Raw genomic sequence first — 11541 nt, forward strand, 5'->3', positions numbered from 1 at the left:
AAGATTGATGCCAATGACTTTCGTTGTGCGACACGACGCATGAGCGGGCGTAAGCAAGAGACTGCAAAGTTCAAAATGGGAGAAAATTATTTTTGAGAGTAAACAACTGTTGGCATTTGACAAATGCGCTTTTATTCTTTTTAAACGAATTTGCTTAAGCATATTACGAATATATACGAAATTTAAACTAACTCAGAGCAAAAGAGAAAATGAACACGATGAGCGCACTCGAACGAAAGGCACACAAATAAAACCTGTAAGGAAGGGCTAAGTTCGGTTGTGACCGAAAATTTATACTCCCGCAATTTATTTGTTTAATTTTATTAATATTATATAATACACAATTTGGCCCACATATTCAAATATTCAATATAGAAAGAGGCTACCACACTATAAATGCAGTATTTGTGCAAAGTTCCGATATCTTCACTAGTACTTACTTTATATATTGTAAAGTAAACGATTCAGACGACTTCAATGTTATGGTATATAGAAAGTAGGTGTGGTTGTGAAGCGATTTGGCCTATTTCTTTGGTAGTTTCGGAGATGTGGTTTTTGACTCATAAGTGGGTAGAGCCAATGTTGTAGACCAATTTGGATGCAGCCCTTCTCTACCATATTTGTAATTAAATTTAAGGTTCTGGTGTTTTTCCTTACTTAATTAAAGCATTTTTAGTAGTTAGTAGTAGGTTACGATGAAAGTTTGTATGTGAGGTAGGCGTGGTTATAATCCGATTTCCCCCATTTTTGAATTGTATGAGGGAGTGCCTTAAGAAAACGACTCCTGAGAGTTTGGTTGATATAGCTCTAGTAGTTTACAAGATATGTACAAAAAATATAGTAGGGGCGGGGTCACGCCCACTTCTCCTAAAAATTACATTCAAATATGCCCCTTCATAGTGTGATCCTTTGTACCAAATTGTATTTCCATAGCTTTATTTATGGATTATTAAGACACTTTATGTGTTTTCGGTTTCCGCCATTTTGTGGGCGTGGCAGTGGTCCGATTTTGCCCATTTCTAATCCAACCGTCTCATGGTGACAAGGAATATGTGTACCTAGTTTCATTAAGATATCTCAATTTTTACTCAAGTTATCGCTTGTACAGACGGACAGACGCACGGACAGAAGGACAGACATTCGGATTTCAAATCTACTCGTCACCCTGATCACTTTGGTATACATAATCCTATATCTAACTCGTTTAGTTTTAGATGTTACAGACAACCGTTATGTATATAAAACTATAATATAACTTATTATAGTTATATAATAATATAGATACATAAGTTATAATATAACTTTTGTTGCCAGAGTATAAAAACTATTACGCATGAAATACATACATACTAACACTACTACTACTTAAAAAGCTACTGAACTTCCAAAAAGAAAGAATGATACTTGCATGCTTGTACTTTTTGGAGGTCACTTTGTGTTTGTATGTACGTGGGTATATTTATATTCGTGTATACTCGTAGAAGCAAGCGATTAGAGTAAACATTTAATCACAACAGAAAAAGCGAAAGCTACAAAGCCGCGCCAAATTTTTGTTAAAGAAATATAAAGCCCAAAGCCACACAATGTCAACACAAATCGAGGTGTCACCCAAAAGAATAGTGGAGCTTTTGGGTTTCTCATTGTATAAAAATTACTTGGGAACCTTTCCCTTGTAATAAAATGCCTCATTGCTAAAAGGGGTTGTTCATATGCGAGATACCTTAGTAAAATGAAGTGTTTGTATAGTCTTGGACATAATGTAGTTTGGTGGCAATCAGTCCTGGTCTTGATCTAGCCCTCATACCCCCTTTTTTATTATAACTCAAACGATTACCCTCCTCCCACCCAACCGACGCGGGGGGCAGAATCCGCAAACGAGCGGAATTTGCCGAGTCAAGAATAGCAAGATATTTTTAAGCGTCAAGATCTCCAACTGCTCAGATACAGAAAGAAAATTTTCAAGAGCTAAGATACCTTATAAAATTACATAAAAGGTAAAAAATGTCAGAATGTTACTTATTAAGTGAAGACAAAATTGTGTTTTTCATGCTAAAGATTCAGTCGGATTGATCAAATGTGCTGAATTGAGAATTAAAATCATGACATATTCGGCGGAATTGTTCGTTTAACTCAAAATTTGTGCTAATAGTTTTTAAAAGTAATGGTCTAAACTGCCTAGATGAACGAAATGGAACATTGAACTCAATTTCAGACAAAAGGAATGAACTACAAACTGAACCATTCAGAAGTTTTACTAGGAATATTATGTCTAGAATTTCTCAACGACGAGCGTAGGTAGATTTATAAGTTTTAAACGAGTATACGGAGGAAGTTTTAATTTCCAATTCCAGTGCAAATGACCTAAAGCGAAAAGTAAAAATTGTTTTTGAATTGTTTTCGCCTACCTGACCGAATATTGAAATACAGTGCTGGGCAAAAAAATTCAGTTAGTATGAAAATTTGAATTGTATGTAGGTATATGATTGGCGTTGAAACCGTTTAGCCGCTTCTCGGCGGGTACTGCATCGAACACTTTCAGAGCTGGCCGTAGCCGCTGTCATTTTATTCGCTGAACTCGTACAAAATTTTTCTCTCGAAAACTCCTAGTGTCGTCTCATCTGATGTTGACATCGTCCAAGCTTCTGCACCATAAAGCAGGACGGGAATGATAAGCGACTTGTAGAGTTTGATTTTGGTTCGTCGAGTGAGGACTTTACTTTTCAATTGCCTATTCCGTCCAAAGTAGCACCTTTTGGAAAGAGTGATTCTGCGCTGGATTTCGAGACTGACATTGTTGGTGTTGTTGAATTTGAATTATGAGCTAAAATATTCATAGAAGAAAAAAATTTAAATGAGGGATTGGTTGTATTTGTAATAAGAGATAAAATAAATTATTAGCAAAAAAATTTTAATGTTAAATTTTTCAGGAGCGAACTTTTTTCAAATTTAAAATTAGGGATATTCAACAAAATTGTTCACAAAATGTATAAAAAAGTAATATCAAAGTGATTGTTTGTTTTCATTTTTTTAATTTGACTCCTCCTTTTGCCTAAATTACCACCCTAATACTTGCTGGTATGGACGAAATGAGTTTTGGAGTAACCCGACCTCCATGTAATCATATCACCTATTCAAATGGACGGAATTCAGTTTTTTTTGGTTCCTTGGCATCTGTGCGGCTAACTGTTTATTTATAATCGCCCACCGATTTTCGATCAGACTTAAATCGGTGCTGGTCCCAGGACACGTCAACTGATTTATTCCTATTTCAGACATAAAACCGCGTCCTTCAAAAAAAAAAAACAAGGAAGGAAGTCAAAAAGCACTGTATATGCAACATATTTTAATACTAATTTTAACAAATGCCAACATTTGCTTCCAATCTCCTAAATTGTGAGTGTTTAAAATATTCGGTTACAAGTTTTTACCAATAACTTAAAATATTTCCAGTTTAGGTCCTTCCAATTTGTGAGTGTATAAAATCTTCACAATGACCTACAAATTTAAAAAATGCTTTGCTTGGTTTTTTGAGCAGTTTTTCAAATCCATCGACAACCGGAATACTTTCTTATTCCAATGTGACCACAGGCCGGAAAAGTTATTCACTCACAAAGGACGCCACGGCATAATTTTGGTTGATATTCAATATTAAACTTTATATCATTGCAATGCTAAGTTAATTTTGCATGTTTTACAACAATTTGATAGGAGTATTTGATGACATAAATGTACATGTAAAGCGGGCAGAAAGTACGTATCATCGTTGAATAGCAGAATAATCAATTCCTTGAATAGAAAACAATTACCCGGATCTGATCCCAATAATACGATGGATGCTGCATCCTTAACTCTCAGACAGTTTTAATACCAAAATGCTATGAAATAAATCGTTAAATGTATGTATTGTTCTCTCTTCGATTATCCGATATATGCAATGTTTATTGATCTAGAAATATAGTGACTGTGTAAGGTGGTCCACTAGTGTTAACAAACGGCTAATTTGGGTACTCTAAGTGGCGAGGGATCCATTAGGACATTTCCTTAATGGAGAAGCGCTATCAAATGAAATGGTGCGCAGAGATGCTAGCAATTTATTGAAGCCAAATATTCACGAATCATAAGTATTTTTTCTTAATTAAGTAAAAATTTCCTCACAATAAAACCTGACGTGTAAATTTTTTTCCATTCATATATTATTGTTTAGTGCCCCGTAGTAAATACATTCAAAATTTGATACGAGTCTTCATGTGACAAAAAATGGTTAAAATTTTGTTAGTGTAATTATAGTTATTTTAGATAAATTCAAAAATAATTCCATTCCCACTATTTGCAATAAGTGGGTGTAAACTTTGTATAAAATATTCACAAATACTATACCAAAAATATGAATATCAAAAATAAAATGTACATATGTAGATAATAAATTTCCGGCGACACAAGTACGGTAGTCTTAAATTCGGTTAACATTTTAAACTAGATACACTAGATAGTTATCGGTATACATAAAAAGAGTGTTATATTTCAAGTTTGATAGTTATTAACGACAAATAAATACATACATATAAAGAAGGCACATAAATTTTATGAAACAATTTTAAACAAATTTATGGAAAATTATTTTTCATGTTGTGTGTTACCAACAACGATATTAGATATTTTATTCTACTAGTTTACTAAGTTTTTTGAACATATCTCGCAAACTACTAAAGCTATATCAAGGAATCTTTCTAATACCTTATACTGTCCGAAAATGGAGGAAATCGGATTATAACCACGCCCACCTCCCATACAAAGGTTATGTTGAAAACTACTAAAAATGCTTTAATCCAGTAAGGACAACCTTCAGAAGCCTTAAATTTCATTATAAAGATGGTACAGAAGTGCTGCACTCAATATTGTATACAAAATTTTAAATGGGCGTGTTTCCGCTTGGTCAAAAACTATATCTCCGAAACTACTCGACCAATTTCAATGAAATCGGTTCATAATATCTTCCTAGCTTCCCAATGATATGTTGTGAAAATAGTTCAAATCGGTTCACAACCACACCTACGTCCCATATACCAGAACTTTGAAGTCTATCTGAATCGGTAACTTTACAATATATAAAGTAAGCACTAGTGAATATATCGGAACAGAATTTTGCAAAAATACTGCATTTGAAGTGTGGCATCGCAATTCTAAAAATCGTCGAAATGGATCCATAAGTTTTCAAGACCCTATATATCGAATATGAGGACCTATGTGCCTCTAACAATTTGTTTACTGAAAATATAGGTAGTAAAATATACTCAGATATTCTGAAGAAATTTGTAGGCAATATGTTTCTTCTAATAATATATCTCGTGCCAAAAATGAGAAAAATCGGGTCTTAACTTCCCCTATCGCCCATTTACTTTATATTAGGGTTTTTAAACTTTCAATGAATTTTATACCATATATATGTAGAATATGTGAGTCAAATTGTTTGTTATATATATAAAATTAAATAAATAAATTGCGAGAGTATAAAATGTTGGGGACACCCGAACATAGCCCTTCCTTACTTGTTTTTAATGTAATTAATTACTTTCCACTTTTGTTTTACATGTAGCTAGAATGAAGGGAACGTGCGATACTCGCAGTTTTCGAATGAAAGGTATGGACTTCAATCCGAACAATTAAATTAACAATTAACGGATTTCACTTTTTGTTACGAGCAGCATGCCACTTTCTATTATGCGAATTGTGCACCCGAGTGGCAAGCGGTGAACTCTGGCAATTGGGTACGTGTCGAGAACGCGGTACGCAAACTTGCTTCCTCATACGGCTCCGATTTATTGACTTTCACCGGCACTTTAGGCGTGTTAGAGCTGCAACATCCAACAACCTCCACATTGATTGAAGTTTATTTTGGTGAAAACAAACGGGTTGTTGCTCCAAAATGGTTCTATAAAGTGGTGATGCATCCTCAATTGCCAATTGATATCGTGTTTGTCACATTGAATAATCCATTCTCCAATGCTAATAAAACTGTGGAGTTTTGTACAAATGTTTGCGGAAAGCATGGTTTGAATTGCGACAAGTATGAGGACGCTAAGCGTGGTTACACATTTTGTTGTGAATTAAATGACTTTTGGGCAACTGCTATGAGCGATACAACCGTGACACCCTATTATGAATTGCCGAGAGGTTGGGCTTATAAGTAATAGTGTTTATCTACAACACTATACTATTAAATATTATTACAATATTATATTAAATTCGAAAATATCCATATCGTTAATATGCAAATGCTAAAAATAAAATATAATTTTATTAATTCATTAAGCATACTTTTCCAGGAGCGTACTTATCAGCGAAATTCCAATGATTACAATGAATATTATAAACAATTCCAAGCAGTTGACTGCCGGCGCAATTTTGGGTCAAAGCCTCAGTCACTACTAGATCAATGTGTGTTACGTAATATTTCGTTGATATTTAGATATTACACAAAATTTTTGCAATCAGTTGATTGGTGGTGTGACATTGTTCATCTAAAAATGTTCAAAATCTGAATATCAATGTCCAAGGCCACAGGTACCGAATATGAGTTATTGAAATTCAGAGGACATATTTGCTTAGTAAAAATCTTTAAAATCAGGTCAATACTTCCCTTAAACTCCCATATACAGATTTCCGAACTTCCAGCTTTATACGGTATATTCGTATACTGATCTGATTAGTACCGAAGATTCTCTCAGTCTGAGCGCAAAACATCTAGTGCCTGGCTTGGCATTGTCCTGAGATCTCCACTGATGCATATGCTTGCTGTTCTTTGTAAACTCTCCATACACTTTACTGATTACTTATTTTCCATTATTGGCCACCAGACCAATATAGCAATATGTATGTATGTATGTCGGTCGTGTAGAATCAATGAGATGAGCGAGATTTTAGTCCTCATTTAGGTCCATCCATTCTTTTGCAGGTAGTGCAATTGCCGCTTTCTTTTCCTTACCATCTAAGTTTGGTTTCAAAGATAACTTACTGCCCTAAATAAAAGCGTTGGGGGAACGTTTTTTACCGCTCAGCATTAACGTCGGTGCGCCATTCCTAAATAAAAGCGGCAAGTATCAAAATGTTTATTGAACTGAATTGTTGTTGTGAAATTTTATTGTACAGAGAAACCTCGTTTTTCGCAGCCAACTTTACTTCGGAACGCTCTGTCAAAATAGAATTTATTCACCCTCGCGTTATTACGGTATGTGCCAAACAAATTGTATGGGCATTAGGATTTTCATTTGCTGCTGTCGCTTTTATTTAGGGAAGGAAATGGTCCAAATTAGCATGCTTTCTCACCTATTAAAATGTGATACCATTTATTGAAGGTGGTATGAACTCTGGAATATTGTGATTTCTGGTAAACATCTCTAGCTTGCATTTAAGTTTAATCCGCAAGATTATATAAAAAATATATATAGCTGAATTTAACCAAAAATTCTTAAAACTAGGACCTTTAATACGGTTACTTTCCCATTCAATATTTTACCGCTTAATGAAACTTCTCTCGTCCCACTATGAAGAACTAACCAAAACAAAAAAGTGTAGGCTTGTTTGTAAACTAAAGAAAACACGAATGTCTGTCTGTAATGAACTTCGCCGCCTGAGGTCATTCTTACTGATGAAACAACAATAACAAAGCCTAAGGCTAAATATTAAAATTGAGATGTGCGAAAATTATCAGGTTCAACACAGCAACTATCGAAGACTGGGCGGCAGTTGAGAGAAAGTGTCAAGTAAGTTGGCAACAATATGTGTGTGAAATTCCATGCAAAAAATGTGAGAAGAAGTTGAGTATAATTAATTCTGAATGCCGAGAGAGTGATTACAACTCAGTGGCGCGTGAATGATTTAATGAAAAAATTTTTACAACTTCAAAGGAACTTCCATAACTCGAACTCTTGGATTAGCAATAGAAGTCAAATTTCATACAAATTTCCTTCCATAAATCGAACTTTTCGACCAGGCCATAAAAAAATTTAAAATTTTACTACCGAGGCAGAATTTTAAAAGAGTCAGAAGTATAAAAGAGAATCGTATGAGGGTGACATGGTATTACACTTATGGATTGCATACATCTTTTAATAAAGCTATAGGATACAGATGTCAAGAGCCAAACAATAACAAAATGTAACAAACAAAATTACGGAATACATGTTTTAACGTACATATGTGCATAAAACTTTATACGAATTAAATAAATAAAATAGTGTATAAATCTATATTTTACAACTTTTTGAAAAGTTGTATGTTTTAATGAAAATTCCTTAACTTGAAGTCTCCCTAACTCGAAGTTTTTTGTGGATTATCGTGACTCGAGTTAAGGAAGTTCCACTGTATAACTGTCTAATAAAATAAACTCAAAGCACATCATCAATACATGAGAGTGTCTTCATCTTGACATTGAAGTTCTGGATCGTTCTCGAAACCTAATATCAGTATCTATTCAATATTATTTCTTTTAAATGGGACAATTTTTGGCTTTGTCTGTCGAGTAGTGGACCAGCTTCTTGTTCGTAGCAGATCAATAGTGGGGCGTATAATATAAATGGGCGTAGGTGATGCTCTAAAGAAGACAATAGCACTCTTTCAATTAAAAAAAAATAAAAATATTACTTAATAAATGAAAATATTACTTAATAAAATTTTGATCAGTACCAGGATCAGATCAGATATTTGGGGGCCAGATCTGGATAATTACAGATAATCTGAACGTGATCGCCAGTCTGTGGTCCTTTCCTTCCGCAGCATTTCTTTTCTTGACACATTTTCACTTGAATTATACGCATATTCGACCCAAACTCTTTTCTTTAAGAACACGTTTTTCGTAAGGCTCAAGGGATTCTGCATTTATTTTTGATTGCATTCATACACGTGGCGTTTGACAAGAGCGTGGTGGCAGTAATGTGCCGGTATCTGTGAAAATGTGAATGCAAGCAAGCAAACATTGTTAAAATCCCTACTCTTGAACTGTACTGTGAACTCTGAACGGCCGATTACATAACTACTCCTCTTCCACTACCTCGGTCACATTGTTAAAGCATTGAACTCTGCGTCTACGCACTGGCCGACCGGGGCCGATGTGCGCCAGGTTATCGACATCACGCAATGCGTCCATGAACCTGGCTTTACCCAACTGCCGACATGCCGACACAACAACACGTGGTATACTCGTATATATGTAAGATGTAGTATATTGGCCACATTTGCTGCAACCACACACAATTTTCGTCGCTCACCCACATATACTCAGGCCAGCCGAAATATGTATGTCTGTCTGTATGAATTTGCAGACTTCTCCGCGCTGCATTCCTCCGCAGCAAGCTTTACATATTTCAAATAAAAGTAAAACATTCGTCTGCACGACAGTGCCACATACAACAACAATGTCTGTGTAGAAAATTCTATCCTGAGTCAAAGTCTAGACGAAAATTTGTTGGTGCGCATTGTTGTTTCTTTTATATATATTTTTGTTTTGCCATTTTTCATTTGGCCATTCGGTCGATTGCAACAGACTCGCACAGTTCAAAGACACACGAGTCCTGACGCCCAATGCATCCTTTCCGAAAAAATCACACCGCCGCACGAAGTGCTCGCATTCACTCACTTACTTAGAGCAACTGTGAGGACTCAAGTAGCAAATCAACGACCGAAATCGGCAAATCTAAGCACCGTCGGTACGTCGCCGCGTTGGTGGTGTTACACGCACCCCTCGTTCCCCCACTGCTACGACAGCAGTCAGTGCTATTTTCGCTGGCTTTGACAGCCGCCTCTGCCATTGCGGCACTGTCGTCAATTTGCTGGAGTCAAAGTTCTATAAATTTGTCTGCTGTTTGCTCACGTTGTTTTGGAGATTATTTGAGGAAGGCGCGAGTGTGCTGTGCGTTGCGAGACTAGCAATTTAACGATTTAAGGTTGATAACCGAAAAGGTTACGAGGCATACCAGCTGAATGTGTCTAAAGACGGCAGCGCTGCGTTTAGAATGCGAGCAGATAAAAAGTTTGCAGGATTTATGATTTGTTTGTGTGAAGTAATGAATTTAAGATATTGCAGGTTATGTGTGCGATAACTCAGGTGGTTGTTATTTAACAGGCAATTTTAATTTTAAAGTCGTCAGGGATGTCTGCCACTTGGTTTTATATATATACACAGTATATCCACATGCCCAATATAGCTCAAATTTTTAAAGGGAGGTATTAAGACCAATGCTGCATACCAGAACATGTAAAAATGTTTATCCACCGAACTCGAAGGAAGAAGAGACTGCTTTTTTACTTCATTTACTTTTAATTAAGTTTTGGATAAGTCGTTAAAGCTGCTTGAGAAGTTGTCATCATATCAGTGTATGATGTAGTACTTTAGTATGCGACAAATTGAAAATTTGGTTTTATGAATCAGGAACCGTTACTTACATGGGACTTAGTGGCCACTTCTAGACAAGGATTGGATGATTTAGTTCATGGAAAGATTTTCTATTTTTGTATACATTTCTCATATGTAAATACATATGTATTTTAAAACACCCTGATAGATATGTAGGTTTGGTTAGGTCAAGGGTTAGATCTCTGTATCTACAGAGAACCTTATTAAAACAGCATCGACTGAATTTTGTGACACTCAGATACTACTAATGAATCGCCCCTTATGAGTACTTAGACTCTGGTATACGGTTTTTAAGTCGATTAATGTCACTGCTGAATGGCAGTGAGAGTACAACACCAGGAGATGGCGAACCCGATCCCCCAATCGATGACGATGGAACAGATGTTCCATTACCCGACCATGAAGAAATTCGAATAGCAATTACCCGCTTGAAGAACAACAAAGCAGCGGGGGCCGATAGATTACCGGCAGAACTATTCAAATACGGCGGCGAAGAACTGATAAGGTGCATGCATCAGCTTCTTTGCAGAATATGGTCGGAAGAAAGCATGCCTGACGATTGGAATCTCAGTGTGCTCTGCCCAATCCATAAAAAGGGAGATCCCACAATCTGCGCCAATTACCGTGGGATCAGCCTCCTAAATATCGCATACAAGGTTCTATCGAGCGTATTGTGTGAAAGACTAAAGCCCACCGTCAACAAACTGATTGGACCTTATCAGTGTGGCTTTAGACCTGGAAAATCGACAACTGACCAGATATTCACCATGCGCCAAATCTTGGAAAAGACCCGAGAAAAGAGGATCGACACACACCACCTTTTTGTCGATTTTAAAGCTGCTTTCGACAGCACGAAAAGGAGTTGCCTTTACGCCGCGATGTCTGAATTTGGTATCCCCGCAAAACTAATACGGCTGTGTAAATTGACGTTGAGCAACACCAAAAGCTCCGTCATGATTGGGAAGGACCTCTCCGAGCCGTTCGATACCAAACGAGGTTTCAGACAAGGTGACTCACTATCGTGCGACTTCTTTAACCTGATGCTGGAAAAAATTATAAGAGCTGCAGAGCTAAACCGAGAAGGTACAATCTTCTACAAGAGTGTACAGCTCCTGGCGTACGCCGATGATATT

The 11541-nt window shown here is 36.3% G+C and overlaps 1 long non-coding RNA gene and 1 pseudogene across 6 annotated transcripts; both read left to right on the plus strand.

Annotated features, from left to right (window-relative positions):
• Positions 1 to 1583: 1583 nt before the first annotated feature.
• LOC114804344 (uncharacterized) lies at positions 1584 to 6250 on the plus strand (annotated as a pseudogene).
• On the plus strand, positions 1980 to 5667 carry LOC128922251 (uncharacterized). 6 transcript variants are annotated; one of them, XR_008471478.1, is made up of 4 exons: positions 1980 to 2295; positions 2352 to 2373; positions 3273 to 3393; positions 3451 to 4631. It is a non-coding gene; the product is annotated as an uncharacterized LOC128922251 (long non-coding RNA). The 6 variants fall into 6 exon arrangements; XR_008471475.1 differs by having other exon boundaries at positions 1981 to 2291; positions 3451 to 4626; XR_008471477.1 differs by lacking the exons at positions 1980 to 2295; positions 2352 to 2373 and adding an exon at positions 5594 to 5667 and having other exon boundaries at positions 3215 to 3393; positions 3451 to 3896.
• Positions 6251 to 11541: the final 5291 nt, after the last annotated feature.

This window comes from Zeugodacus cucurbitae, chromosome 5 (genome assembly GCF_028554725.1).
Source record: "Zeugodacus cucurbitae isolate PBARC_wt_2022May chromosome 5, idZeuCucr1.2, whole genome shotgun sequence".
Taxonomy (NCBI): Eukaryota; Metazoa; Arthropoda; class Insecta; order Diptera; family Tephritidae; genus Zeugodacus; species Zeugodacus cucurbitae.